Genomic DNA, 15613 nt, shown 5'->3' with positions numbered 1-15613 from the left:
AACATCTACCTATCCCCATTTTTACTGAGCAGTTGTGCCCTACGTGGGTCACTGTAGTTAGCAACAACACTTGTAAGGAAGTTGTAAGCAACCAACAGACAATTCCAAAATAGGTGGTATAAAATACAAGTAATAGGTTTATTCCATGCTGAAGAAGGCTCCACGGCCAAAACGTTGTGTTTTCTTTCTTCTTTTTTTCAGCACGGAATAAACCTATTACTTGTTCCTTTGCAGCCTACGCATGCTGACACAGCTACCCACCTGAACTACTACGGTGTAAAATACAGACTACAAATCAGAAATTAGAATACTGCATGTTACTTCTCATCTGACAAAAAATAAAAACCCAGGACACCTCTTAAATGGAAACACCCCAACGTTATACTAGTTTGTTCACAAAATTTAGCACAGGACTAATACTGTATGTTTGAGCATTTTATCGCATAACTCTAAAATATGGAAATACTTTATCACAAAGATAAAGTTTGTGAACATGTCTCATTCCCATTGTACTCAATATTTATGTGGATCTGATGGACACTATAATATGAAACACAGTTTATTTTAAATTTTCATTCTACAAAAAGTTAAAAAAGTTATAGTATGATCAAAAGTCAAAAGTACCGATCATAAACTTGTACTATACTGCTAAATCCATAATGCCCTGAAAGAACATTACTCTTAAACTTCATATGCAGTTAATGAAAAAATATGGCATGTCAAGATTATGATTTACAAACCTCTGAAACAGTAATATAAATCACAATCATAAAGAGAATTATTAAGAAATGCTGCCAAAAGGGAAATGGGAAATAAATTGATAGTCATTTTATTTTAATAGTTTAATTCTTCAACTAAGAAAAAAGCTAAGATACAGCACGCACTGATCTGTTTCACACAATGTACACAATTATAGTTGCATCTAAAATGCAAATACTACTTATTTCAGTACTAGTCATAGTACTATAACTGTAGCAGTTGTCATTTCCCCACTGGATATTTGGGACACACTGGGGCTGGGGTGACTTGTCTAGTCCAGAGGGATTGAGAGTAACTGAGGGTGGAACTGCACATTGCCATGGTAACAAGGGATGCAGACTGGCAGGCTAAAAGCAGTGAGCAGTGATTTCATGCCAGAATTTCCAGACAACTAAACAGAAACACTCAGTCCTGCATTTTCTAAAGAGTTTATCAGTTCATATCAGGATTAGCCCTCTTTGTAATAGTTAAAAGCATTAAAAATGAGTTATCTGCACACAGTGAGTTTTATGTCTCATTAACCTCGGGGTATAATATATAACATTATAGTGATTAAAGGGAACACAATGCAATGTTTTACTTTGGGCTGACATTTTCTTTATTAATGAAATTATCTCAATTTAAATAAGTCTGACCTTTATTTCTGGATATCCATGACATTTGTATACTCATGCACTGTCCTACTAGAATATTGTCTCTTATATTAAATGTGGTGAAATACAGTATATTCCTTAAGGATATAAAAAACAAAGTCTTTGTTAGAGATATCCTATATCAAATTTAATACTTTAAATCTCCACATGCCTCTTGAGGAAGAAAAGATTATTCTTCACATTAACAGTCTTATGTGGTACTGTTTTGGATTTACCCTTACTGACTAAATGTATATTCAATTAGGATCAGAATAAAAGATTTATGTTGTCATTAATTAATTACTGGTTTCACCTCCTCCTGAAGTCAGATAAATGCTTTAAAGTTGTTTTCTTTTGGTTATTGCAGTCAATCGTTTAATTTATGATACCCTTACATGCTTACTTACATGCTTTTTATGTTCACAATGTTGTTTATTAAGCAAAAAACGATATATTTCATATAATTTCATAATTGAAAGAAAATGTCACTTATGTAATGTAAATGATTATATTTTTTACACATCTTTTTACAAAAGTACTGTTCCTTTTAGAATACAATCAAATGTACAATTAGAATTTGATTAGAATTAATTAGAAATCTAAAGAATTACAGCTGTGAGAAAAAGTTGGTGAACCCTTATATAATTATATGGATTTCTGCATGAATGGCTCCTAAAATGTGATCTGATCTTCATCTAAGTCATAATAATAAATAAAGACAGTCTTATTTAACAAACAACATTTTACATTTCTGTATCTTTATTGAACAAATGGTTTAAACAATTAAAGTCATTGATGGAAAAAGTATGTGAACCCTTATATTTAGTAACTAGTGGAACCTCCTTTATTGGCAATAACCTCTACCAAATAGTCTATGTAATGTAGCTGCTGATCAGACCTGCGCAGTGGTTAGGAGGTATTTTGGCCCATTCCTCTATACAAAACTGTTTCAGTTCATGTATATTTTTGGGACGTCTTGCTTGAACGGCCTGCTTCAGATCACACCACAACATTTCAATGGGACTGAGGTCAGGGCTCTGACTTGGCCATTCTAAAATACGGAATTTGTTCTGTTTGAGCCACTCTGTTGTACTCCTGTGCTTTGGAACATTGTCATGTTGCATGACCCAACTTCTTTTGAGTTTTAGATCATAGACATTCTGCTGTAGAATGTCCTGATACAACTTGGAATTCATTGGTTCCTCATTGATTGCAAGCCATCCAGGCCCTGAGGCAGCAAAGCAGCCCTATATCATTATACTCCCTCCACCATGCTTCACAGCTGGGATGAGGTTTTGGTGTTTGTATGCAGTGTTTTGTTTTCTCTTTGTCCTATGAGCTTCAACAACTTTTCTTCTGAGGTCCTCTGAAATCTCTTTTGATCAGGCCATATTGCACTTCAACAGAACTCTGTTGTGAGGAGCAGGTAACCAAATTGTGTGTTTTTTTTATATCAGGGCAGGTCAAACCCACACCTGAATTGATTGGAACAGCTGACTCACTGATTGGAATACCTGACTCCAATTACATACTTTTACATACTTTTTCTATCGATGACAATGTAAAATGTGTGTTGTTTGTTAAATATTATTTTATTATTATGACTTAAATGAAGATCAGATCATATTTTAGGAGCCATTCATGCAGAAATTCAGATAATACTAAAAGGTTCACAAACTTTTTTCTATACTTTGATGCATACATCATAAGCCTGTATACAGAAAAATCACTTAAGAATGGTTTCAAATGAGAAGAGACATTTGGCTCATTGAGCTCCTTTAGTTATCTAGCAGTTAACTGATCCAATGATCTTGTCCAGCCTTTTCTTGCAACAATTGCAGTAACAGTAAACAGAAGATTTACATTATTAAAAAAATCATTTGTTTTGGACAATAGTCCTTCTATTTAGATAGAAATGCTACAATGGAGCATTAAACTTGTTTGAACCATTCTGAGCATGACAATGTGATGATGTCAAACAAAATGATCATTCCAAGAGGTTCCAGTTCCCAGTTTGTTTAAGGAACATTTTGATCTACAACACTGAATTAATCCACAGATGGTCGGGTTTTCAGTAGTATGATTATTGATACAGGGCTTCAACATTCACTCTCGTGTTGTAACTTTAGAAGCAGGGAAATGAGAAATATAAAGTGTAAATTAACAAGATAAAGTACAAAATGAAGCCCTTCAGTCCTAGGCACGAAGGCATGTTAGTTTTCCTTATTTCTCCACAATAAGCAAACAGTTCTAACAACAAACAGGGCAACCAAGTCTTCAATGGTAGAAGAGATGGAAGATGTACTGTACCAACAGAAATGATTCAACAGATGTTCTGCTTCATTATAACTATAGCAATAATAACCTCAAATGCCTTTGGATCAAAGCTGCTTTATGTCAAAATATGTATGGAAGTCATTTTAATGGTCTCTCCGAGACAAAAGATGTCACAAACATGCTCCTCACATTCCCAGTACATTTTGGATTCATGGAAGACAAACATCCTTGACCACAAAGGATATCGAATGAAATTGGATATTCTACCATAAATATTCAGTAGCAGAATTAATATTTGAATAATATTCTACTGATGTGCAAGGTGACTGGAATTTCAAATGTCGTTTTCCAAAAATGATTCAACTAATTGGAGAAATTTAGTTTCTTCAATGTTAAGTTCATTGTTTTTTTAAGACAGATTGATCTTATTTAGTAAACTACTCCTTTAGATGTGCACGTTACGGTAAGGTTGATACTGTCTGATGATTAGGAGCCTCTGACCTCTGTGTAAATATATTTGCAGGTACATCTTGGTCTGTTATAAGAAAAAGTCTCTTAAAATTAAATCTTTAATATTTAAAATAATTCTAAGAAAAAAATAATCTCACAGTGAGACAATTATTGTTTAGGCTGCCACTTCTGTATATCCATCTCTTCTCTTCTTGCTTTAGGGAAAAGGTACGTTTGTATTACTTGACAGAATAATTGAGGACCAGAGCAATGTGGTTGTCTATTTCTTAGTTTCTAGTTGTATAAAGCATTCTGTCCATGACCGATACTGTAGATCTAGCTATTAAATTATCTCCTGTTAAAACCCAACATTAATCCCCGCATGATGATACTGTACAGTTATAATTAAGTTTTTTTTTTATCTGCTTGAAACAAAGTATCCATATTATAGCAAAGTTGACAGAAAATATCTGTAAATTATGGATATACATACTGTTATGACTGGAAGGGGTATCAGTTTGAGTTTCAGCAAGGTTAGCAATGTTTACATTTCCTAGTTGAATTACTCAGAAGGCTTAGAACAAAGTGTGTTGTCTTGTGGCATTTACCTAGCTGCCTGATGCTAGGTGTCAAGTGAAAAAAAAGACAAGAGTGTTCCGAATTATTTACTCCTGTTAAACATCTTCATGGTAAATCATTAGGTTCACCTATTAAAGAGTAAACATTAATACTCATATTTAAGAAAAAACAGTCAACAGTGATGACTTTTATTTCCTTTGGGTGTGTAAAAGCATTGTCCATAGAAATGGACCACAGGATAAACACAGTGAACGCGGGAAGGGAAACGAGAGAGACAGCTAAACATCTAAACAAAGAAGAGACGATTGAAGGAGGAATATCAAACATCATTCGCTTCCTCCAAAGTTTAAGGCATTGGAGAGATTCACATTTATATTGGACTTAAAATCACAAATCAGGGTAGGTAATCTGAGCACTGTTATAATAAAGCTTCCAGTCTTAAAAAATTCTGTTTTCTTTTAAATCCTCAAGCTAAATACATTCTCTCTGATTTTAGTGTTCATAGTTAGAACAGGGAAACTGGCTCCCATTAACTTGCAGGCGTAAGTGTCTTTGAGGGGGAGATTTAGTCCTGGGTAAAATCCACTTTTCTTGGGATGTAGGTGTTCTCTCTTTGGCCTATTTAAACACTGATGTCTTTTTTCCTTAGGTTGTGTTAAAGCATCCTACACAAGAATAAATATAGCAAAAATATTGTTGCAATTGTTTTGTTATTATTCATAAATATTTATTTGTCTAAATTAGACCTGATTTACAGTGTTTCTCTATCATTAAAGCTGTACCAGATAAAAAAGAAAACAAGTGTTTTGTACTGTAAAAAGTGTTTTTTTTTCCTGTCCCACATTAACAAGGTTGATTTCCCATTTGCTATGTTTGATATTTTTATATTTATACTGTATCTGGAAATATATGAAAAGGGAGGTCATAAGACAGCTCTATGTCTGGTAGTGTTGTGTTTGGATGAAAAGATATTCAATACTAATATATAGCCATAATTATCTGCAGCAGCTGTTCTAAACTATTACTATAACCTAGATCTGTCTTTGTGCTAATTTTCCAGTATTGTACAGTATCTCCAAAAAGGGTAATACAAATGTTTTAGTCTTGTATGAAACCACAAGGGAAAGCAAACAGGAATTTAGTTTATCCAAAGTCTTAGCTGTTTAGGTCTAGCCTCATGTTTATACATGTTTAACTAAGGGATTCACATACATTTTAATATACAGTATTCTGTATAAATATAAAGACATTAAAAAGATAAACATTTATTGAATATATTTAAGATTAAACTTGACTTGAAATATGCTAAAAGTAAATATCAAATTTGTTCCCATGTCAGCTGTAACAATCCCAGATGTGACTGTGTGTGGGTAGAAAAGCTGTCTTTTGTGGAATGTTTATGTCATTACAGCAACAGTTTGCTAGGTCAAGCTTGACAAGCCCCTCTAATCATTTTATCCTGCTGCTGAGAACTGCATATTGGAAGTCACATCTGTCTTTCCAGGGACTGCTTTCAGATTGTTTTGTCAGTATCGATACACATGTATGTACTACGTATCACAGTAGCCTAAACAAATAGGCATGAATCTACTGTCGTGGTTGTAATGCATTTTCCTGTTTGTGGGTTGTTGTAATGTGATCAGGCATTTGTATATGGAAGACTTAGCATTTCATGTTCTTAGTAACTTTATGATACCACAAATGACCTCGGTTTTAAGGTGTTTTTCAATGTACTGTACAGTATAAAGTTTGGGTATGTGTCTACAACTATCAAAAATAAAAAAATATCTGATGCTGTTAACTTTTATTTAAAGATCTACAGATTTTTTTGTTTATAGAAAGCATTTTAATTATAGTGACAGATTTACCTAAAATCAAACAAAGAAAAATATTTGATTTCAAAAATCTATATTTTTCTCTTCTAGAAATAAAAAAATGTGGGGGAGCTTACAGGTTCATCATTTCCCAAATGACAAAAGTTATAAAAGTTTTAATAGCAGTGTAGGAACATAATTCATTAGTTTTGATTTAATAATTATATATAATTTAGTGCCTTGGAAACGCTTTTAGACATTTCACATGGTGTTCCTTTTTGCAAAATTACAAAATGATGTATACACTTTTTCACACTTAATATTTTATTCAAAATTAAGTGCTCAAACTGAAGACTTCTGGGAAAGTTTAGAATCAAAAATTTAAAAATTATCTTAATGAGCCACATAATTAGTTAAGTGGCCTCTGTGTACAGTATGTGTGATACAAGTGGCTTTCATGGTTTCAGAATACAAAAACCTGTCTCTGTGAGGTTCCTTGGTTAGGGAGAGAATTCAAAACAAAGACACAATCATGAAGACTTGAAGTAAGTTGGAGATTAAGTCATTGTGAAGTACCAATCAGGGCAAGTGGACATAATCACTGAAGTCTCTGAATATTTTTTTAACACTGTCTACTCAATCATCAAGAAATGGAAGGTGCCTCTTATCATCAAAACACTGTCCGCCCCTCCAAACTGAGCATCCGGACAAGGAGGAAGCTGTTGAAGGACACCACTGTGAGGGCAACGACAACATTGAGTTCAGTGGCTGAGATGGAAGAAAATCAGTCAAGAATATCCTGGCAGCTCTATAAGACTGACCTTTGTGGCAGACTGGAAAGCTCACATCAGATCTTGCATGGAATCTGCAACAAAGCTATCCTAAAAAATGTGGTCAAATGTGTTGTTGTCAGACCACACTGGGAATTTGCAGTCTAAATGCTAAGCATTACAGTACATTTGGTGCAGACTAAATACAGTAAATTTCCAGGTCAACACCATCCCTACAGTCATCCACAGCGGGACGATGCTTCTCCTCAGAAGGGACTTTAAAGTTTGTTAATATTCAAGGAAAACTTGATAGATCAAATTACAGGCATGTACTAGAGGAAACCTGTATCAATCTGCTAAAGACTTCAACTTCACAGTAGAAAGATGGATTTCTCCTTTCAGCAAGACAATCAACCATAGCACAAGACCAAAGCTACACTGGAGTGATGTAAGAATAATAGTGTCTTTGAATGGCCCAGTCAAAGGCTTGACTTGAATACTTTTGAGTTTCTGTTGGAAACTGCTTTCCATAAGCAACCCCTAAGCAACTTGAGAGAACTGGAGCAAATCTACCAGAAGAAATAGGCAAAAAAATGAAATAAAAATCAGAATCTATTGCTATAGGCACTTTTTCATATGAGTGCAATTCTTCTACTAGTACCATGTGACTGGAAACTCTATCACCAGCACAGACAGCACTCAATGTGGTTGTGGATATCTACACACACAAAAAAAGTAAATAATTCACCAGCCAAACATTATAGTTAAAATACGGTCATTAGCAGATACATACAGTACAGGCCTTGAAAGCAGTTCTGGAATAGCTTGGCTAGTTTTATGTTTGCACACATTAAGCAAAATAAAGTAATCCACAAGCAATAGAAAACATAGATAAATGAAAACTAAACAGCCTTAATCTCTGTTTGGAAAAGAAAGTGGAAAATACGTTCAGTTAAAATATTTATTGATCAAATTTACAAAATTGCTGGGCTCAGCAACTAGGGCTTAGTAGTGCTTGTCTCACAAGGATACCATTAAATGGGATGGGTGGTTCATATTTGAAAACTGAAAGAATATACTTAAAAGGAATTATTTGTTTTGTTTTGATTTATGTATAATTAATAATGAATATTATCTGTTCCTTGGGGTGGTCAGATTTGAGTTTGGAGATCTGAGGGAGAGAGAAAAGGAAGGACACAACGCCGAATGTGTTTTTGTTTGTTTCTAAGAGGGCAATGGGTACTTGACTTATATAATTTATACTTTAGGATTGTAAATATACCTGTAGATAGTATATTTTGTGTTTGGTGTGGTGTTAGCTTCACAGTTGTGCAAGAGGACTTTCATAATATTTTTTATACAGTATTTAGTAGCTATTCCAGCTGTGCCATCATCAGCATCATGCTGCTACAGGATCAGATCTTCTGATTTTGGCTTTGTTTGGAAAAAGCTTAAGAACTCACAGCCAGGGTCAAAAGGATAAGACTCACCCCAGCCACTTCAGCAATGGAAATGAGGCACTGGAAAGACATAGCTGCAATGTTGTCTGAATTGTTCTCTGATGCCACAAAGAGAAGGTTGCGTAGGTTGATATACAGTCCCTCTCTGTCTCCACCTTAATTTGTACTTCTGAAGTCTGACTAAGGTCTGTTGGGTTGAGTACCATCTGAATGTAAGGAATACATTTCATTGATTGGCTGTGCAATACAATTTTATCAATACAATACTTTTTATCAAAAGAAACAAATTCTTGAAAAGAAGAAGAAGAATTAGAAGATTGCACCTGGAAAACAGATGGCAGTTGACACAAAGGTTAATTATTTGTCTTGACCTGTCCTTTGAATTATCTTGACAGCTTCATTAATCAAAAAGTTTGGAATTCTGACATGACTAGAATGTAAACGAGATTTTGGAAAAAAAGTCTCTCCAGAATTAAACTTCTGCAGTAACCCACAATTGGGTTATCACATTTTCTGTATTCATCAACACTGTACAATTTGGAGAATAAAATCCAGTTTAAATCAAGCTTAGTTATTACAATAAATAATACGGAATACAGATCTCAGTCATATGTGAATTGTCAGACTAAAGTCCATTTTTGAAATTGGTTCACAATACAACCTATTTAAGTGATCTGTGACCAGGTACCTGTAATCATGATCTCAATGCAAAAATGGATCTGCTTTTAAAAATGGGGGAGGCAAGGGTTTCCAGGGAGGCTCGATCAGGAAAGGTTAAAATCAAATGAATGCATATGATGAGTTCTCCCTGTGTTCGCGCAAGTTTCCCCTTGGAGCTCTGGTTTCTTCCCATCATCCAAAGACATACAGGTAGGTTAATTGGCTTCTGGAAAAACTGGCCCTGATGTGTGCATGTCTGTGTCTGTGTGTGCTCTGCGATGGACATCGCATCTCATCTATGGTATACCCTACCTTGTGCCTGTTGCTTGCTGGGATAGACTCTGGCTCCCCCATGACCCTGCTGAATTGGAATCATCACGCAGATAACACTCCAGGTATGGGAACCCAGTGCCCCACCACTGTGAGGCAGCAATGCTAACCCCTCTGCCACCATGTCACCCATATCCATTCTTATGCATTAAGTGGAAATTTTTGATTCCAGACACAAAATATTAAAAACCACATCACTAACTCTAGTGTAATGATAAATAAAAGGAGATCAAAGTAATTAAATTAGTCAGCTGGCACATCATATGCAGACTTCCACTCCATCTGCTTTTGGCCTGCCCTGCTTTTGTGATATTGTTACATGAATGTAATTATATTTACAAATGTAGCAGTAATGCTTATTAATAAGCCACAGAATTAAGTGTTGCTGAAGATTCATGATTGAGGCCCTTCTCAGTGATCCCATCTACAGAGTAGCTAATGATGTTTGCATGCTGGAATATAGAGAAATGATTTCTGTTTGATAAGTAGCATCTTCCTGGACAGTGATACCAACCAGTATCAGTAATCCCCATGACAGATGTCTGCCCCAGTCATCTGTATGTCTGGCATTGAGCCATAGTCATATCTGGATGATGGTCTTAAAGGTTGTGTCTTAAAGGAATAGACAGGTTGGGATCAATCATTCAAATAGCCGAGCAACCTACTTGTAGGGCATGGACACCCACTCTGGTGACATTGTAACCAATCAACAGCCTTATTTTCCCCACTTTTTAAAAGTGATGTACGTAATTTCTAATTTCTAATAATTTCTAACCCTGCTTCTGTCCACGAAACCGACCTGGCTGATTGACAACAGAACCACGTCATTGGCGCAACTGATATCTGAATTTTAAAAACTGTTTGCCCAAAATGCAGATTTAGAAAGTGAGCCTGTGCTTAAAGATAGAATACTGCCAGAGATCTAGTCTGTAGCTAGGACCTCACAATTAGCTTGCTGACACCGCGCATTCGCTTCATCACCGGAACAGTACGGTTGGACTTTTGTCCACACATATGAATATCTGATAATTCAGCAGAAGCCACTAGGCTAGGAGCAAACCAAGTTTCTCCCCTTTGTGTATGACTGTACCTTACAAAGCAGTCACCCCCGCATACTGACTTTGTCTAAGTTCAGCTCAATGCTAACCTGGATGTCCCACAGGAGAGAACTGACTATCAACATGAGATTACAGCAGGACTTCTCTCTCTAATTCCTCAAGCTGCATGGATTGAACAACACTGCAACGGACCCAGTCAATTGCTCCTTTTTCCTTTTGCAGGAAAGTCCTGAAATCAAAGTTGGGGATTAGAATAGCCCAATATTCAACATTACATCTCAAGAATTCAACCGCTATCCTAATCCATAGATATCAATTTAATTAATCACAGTAATAGCATTTACTTATGAGTATCCTAATGTTGAGTATGTTAAATTAGAGTGATTAAGGAGTTAGTGTAACCAATAGTATACTAATCATTAACACTTATTTTTGTATCTTTTCTTGATATCTGCTATAACTTCATAACCCTCATGCGATGAGCTGCCGTTTGTATCCAGCCAGACTTTCATGTATTTACTTTGATTGCTTTTATGCACGCATTTTACTGTATGCATCAATAAATGCTTTCCACGTGTTGCAAATCCATGTGCAACCTCCTTGTTATTCTGGCAATTGATAACAAATAGCCAAGCTAAGCTCACATTATTTACTGTTAAAACTAAAATTGTGCCAATAAGTTCACACAACCCCTGCACAAATATAACACTGGTTCTAAATAAAAAAATAACATAGTTCCATGAATATTCTAACACCTCCTGTAATAACAGTTAAATACGTAAAAATGAAATACAACCAGTTTTATAAGATAAGATCACTTTATTAGTCATATACAATTTCCTGCATTAGGAATTTGTCTTTTTCACATACCCCAACTTGCTCTACCTGAGACACACAGACAGAGAGATGCTTGGGGTCAGAGTGCAGGGTCAGTCCCTAGAGCAGCTGGGGTTAAGGGCCTTGCTCAGGGGCCCAACAGAGTAGGCCCAAAGGATTCCTCTGCTGGCTGCAGGATTTGAACTGGCAACCTTTTAGCCAGAAGTGCAGATCCTTAGCCACCGCTCTGCCCCCAGTAGTTTAAACTATCGGAAAAGCAAATATATAGCTGACAAACCCTTTATTGTTTTAAGAGACATTACTGTTCGTAAATGTTCAAAATTCCTTTAAGGGCTCTATACTATCACTATTTTATAGGACTTAAAACAAAAATAAATTGGTGGAAGGAAGACACTTTTTTTAACTTTTTGTTCACTTTCCATTGACCAGACATGATAAGCTTAATGACATTTATAATAATTTGGCCTTGAGACATACACCAAACTTGTGCTGGCTCTTTTAATTGCTGAAAAAACATACAACTGGAATGACGACAAGGACAACAAAGCACAGCTACACAGAAATAAATGCATCTTGCATATCATTTTCCATAGAATTTAAATTGTTACTACCAAAAATGGTACACATTTCAAATCCCTTTTCTTGGCCTTATATGTTTGAGATACTAAAATGGTCAAAGTTAGAGAATACAGTTGTTTCTTAGGCAATGTATCTAATGTGGATGCCCTTGGAATAATTTCTATACTGTGCACAGAAGATGAGTGAACCACTATAATTAGATTTTACAAAGTAAATAAAATCCAAAAAAAAGACTTTTTTTTATTTTAGATATGGACAAAAAAAAACATGCTTAATGATAGAATCAGCATGACTTCAGTGAGCTGCCTAAGTAGTATTTAAACATATTAAATTCTCCACCTTATCTTTGCATACAGTACTTTCATCCATCCATTTTTTTATCACTTCTTCCAGTTCAGGGGAGCTGCAACCTATCCCAGCAAGCAATGGGTGTAAGGCGAGATGCACTCTTGATGGGATGACAGTCTATTGCAGGGCACACACAAACACAAACACCCATACCAGGGCCAAGTTTCCCAAAGCCAATTAACCTATCAGTATGTTTTTGGACTGTGGGAAGAAACTGGAGTACCCAGAGGAAAACCATGCGTACAAACTCCACATGCATAGCAAGTCTGGAACTGAATCAAGGGAAATACTGTAGTGCTGCAAGACAGCGATGCTAACCACTGTGCCAGGACTACTTTCAAAACATGTTAAACATGTTTCTTCCATTTTGAAACCTGACCCCTCAAAGAAGACCAAAGTTAAGGTCAGAAAGATTACCTTTCTGAAATGTTAGAATTGAAACATGTACTGAAGATCAGACTACGCTAAGGAACTGTCACCTACTGTATAAAAAAGGTTCCCACTAGAGGCAGTAGACGAGCGATAAGAGAGAATTAACGCGGAGATTGTTGCTCTCTCAGGCTTCCGAGATACCGGCTCCTTTCAGGACAGGATACCCAACCAATTACTGTGCCTGCGTTTTCCAGGATTATATTACTGAATAACTTCTCTGTTTAAACAAATGACGTCCAGTCTTTATTTGCAAATTATCCTTAAAACAACACATACAGGAAGGATGTGCTTGGAGTATGCTACATGCAGAAACAGCACAATGGTTTAGTTTCGCTATGTAAACACTACTGTAATGTGCAAGAAAAAATTATAGCAGTTGCTAAAACTGGACTTTCAGCAATTACATTGATGTTAAAGTGAGCATGATGCAATCCATAAATGTTGGTTTTTTTAATAAAATAGATTTATAGACTATATCATATAATAGACTGTTACAGATTTGAAATTACTATTTTTTCTCATATTGAGTGTATCTTAATACAAATTAAACAATAGCCCAAAATAGTGGCATGAAACGGTTCTTTCTGTCTACTCTGGAGCAGCTTACTGTATTTCCATGTCTCCTCAAGACAACTAGTCTCAATGCACTGAACTTAATAACTGACAGCTAACAATCCGCACTTGAGATACCAAAAGGCTGAGCTAGATAATGTGGGTGATAACGTTCTGCATTTTTACAAACACCCACTCAAAACTACAAAACGTTGCATGCTCTGCTGAAAAAATAAACGTTCACCTCCAAAGACAGTAGTAAGCGGTCAACCCCATAACACTAAAAACACTGCTTAAAAACATGCGGATATGCACCCGAAGTGTGTACATCCATTTTTTAAATCACCCTAGTTTCCTTAACGCATGCATATTATATACAGTATATATGTATCCCTTTTTAATGTTGCGATTAGTGATCAGAAGTCGCAAATCCAAAGCAAGAATGGTTGTTTATTAATTGCTTTGATCCTGAAGAAAGGTAAGAACCAAGTGCTGTGAAGCCGTTCAATGGGAGTCAGCGCTGTGCGTGCACTGTTTCTGAGCAATTTCTGCAAGGCAGCCTACTCGGGGAAAATAAAATAAATAACGCACAATACAGTACATTCGGAAATAAACGGACTTACCTGCTGTTTTGGATAATGAGTCACATGTCTTTAGCCATATATATTTTTTTATTATTGAGGGTGCCGTTATATTGTTGCCAGCGCCATGTTATTGCTCTCCAGTGTGCTTTACAATCCCTTACTGAAGCGAAGACAGTGCGCTACATCCGGGCTGTTGTTGAGCGAAGCTTCAGGCTGTCAAGCGCTGGGGAAATTAGAGCACCTGAATCAAGCTGTGATGATAATATGCTAGAGAGACAGCACGAACTGAATTGAATTTCAGGACTGAGTTTTTTAAGGATGATGATTACATACTCCAAACACAGTAGTGAAAAACAGAATACAGTTAATATTTGAAAACGGACATATTTTGTAATTAAAATATATTCATTTCAGAAATAAATGATTTGAACACCCATGTTAAGGAACTAAGCCGTTCTAATTGACTTCCATCTTTCCGTAGACAGGATACTGCATGTGGGTCATCTCGCCAGTAGCTGTCCGATTCTTGAATTGTTAACACAGAATGCTGACGTACTGTGTAAGTGCATTAAGGTGGGGGTTTATGCTGGGTGATTTTTCATGTTTACTGACTAGTCTACACACCTCATTCTCTTTCTGCTTTAAAATGTTTTGATATCGTTTATATAGATAATTAATCAAGACCAAAAACTGTAATTACTGTATCACTGCAGAATGAGTAATTACTGAAACAGAAGGTTAAAATTGTAGAAAAGTAATTATACATGCCATTCCTCCATATAGAATCTTTTCAGATCCTTGATATTTTTGGTCTGTACTTATGAGGCCCTTGGATTCTGACCCATCCTCCTCACTGTACTGTAAGTGCAGGCAAGATACTCTTGCATCCTCTACAAGGCACATTTATTATTGTTCCAGTGGTGTTCAAATTCTTAATTATCATCCTAATAGTGGTAAGTGGTATATTTATTTTGTTTATTTATTTTCTTGTGTCCTCCATGGTGATGTATAACAAATGGATTTTACATGTGTGTTATCTCATTTTTATACAATAATATAGTTCCTTTAGACTAAAATAAACATAAAAAGTGGAACATTAATGCAGATTTTATTCTATTATTCTATTATCAAGAATATTTAGGGGTCACAATTTTGATACCCATGCTTTTAAGAAATAAAATTACTACTTAACAAAACCCTTTTACTCTGAGCAATTACATTAGAATACAAGATTATATATTTTTCCATATTTTAAACTTAAAATATAGCTCATTACTTGTGTTATTATTGTATCTTTTTCCCTCATTTTTATCAAAAATGCAAATAATTGATCCACTATTGAAGACCTCCCCAGCATTCTTCCACACTTTCTGCTTGTAACGAAAAAGTTCTTTCCAGACCCTATGCGGACAACACAATCCAGGGTTGAGTGAGAAACATAGGGGAAAATCGATGCAGGAAACGGGGATCAAAACAGGGGGTGTGTTCTTGG

At 35.7% G+C, this 15613-nt stretch overlaps 1 protein-coding gene across 1 annotated transcript in view; it reads right to left on the bottom strand.

Moving 5' to 3' along the window:
- The window catches only part of pak5 (p21 protein (Cdc42/Rac)-activated kinase 5), a 118111-nt gene extending 103506 nt beyond the window's left edge, over nt 1-14605 (bottom strand). The window contains exon 1 of the mRNA XM_088625568.1: nt 14161-14605. The gene's annotated coding sequence lies outside the window, so the exon portion shown is untranslated. The remainder of the gene's footprint in view (nt 1-14160) is intronic.
- Between the last annotated feature and the right edge of the window lie 1008 nt (nt 14606-15613).

The sequence above is a fragment of the Lepisosteus platostomus genome, chromosome 3, assembly GCF_059453375.1.
Source record: "Lepisosteus platostomus isolate fLepPlt1 chromosome 3, fLepPlt1.hap1, whole genome shotgun sequence".
Classification (NCBI taxonomy): domain Eukaryota; kingdom Metazoa; phylum Chordata; class Actinopteri; order Semionotiformes; family Lepisosteidae; genus Lepisosteus; species Lepisosteus platostomus.
Note: the sequence above shows the minus strand (reverse complement) of the source record. Positions and strands in the feature narration are given on the sequence as shown.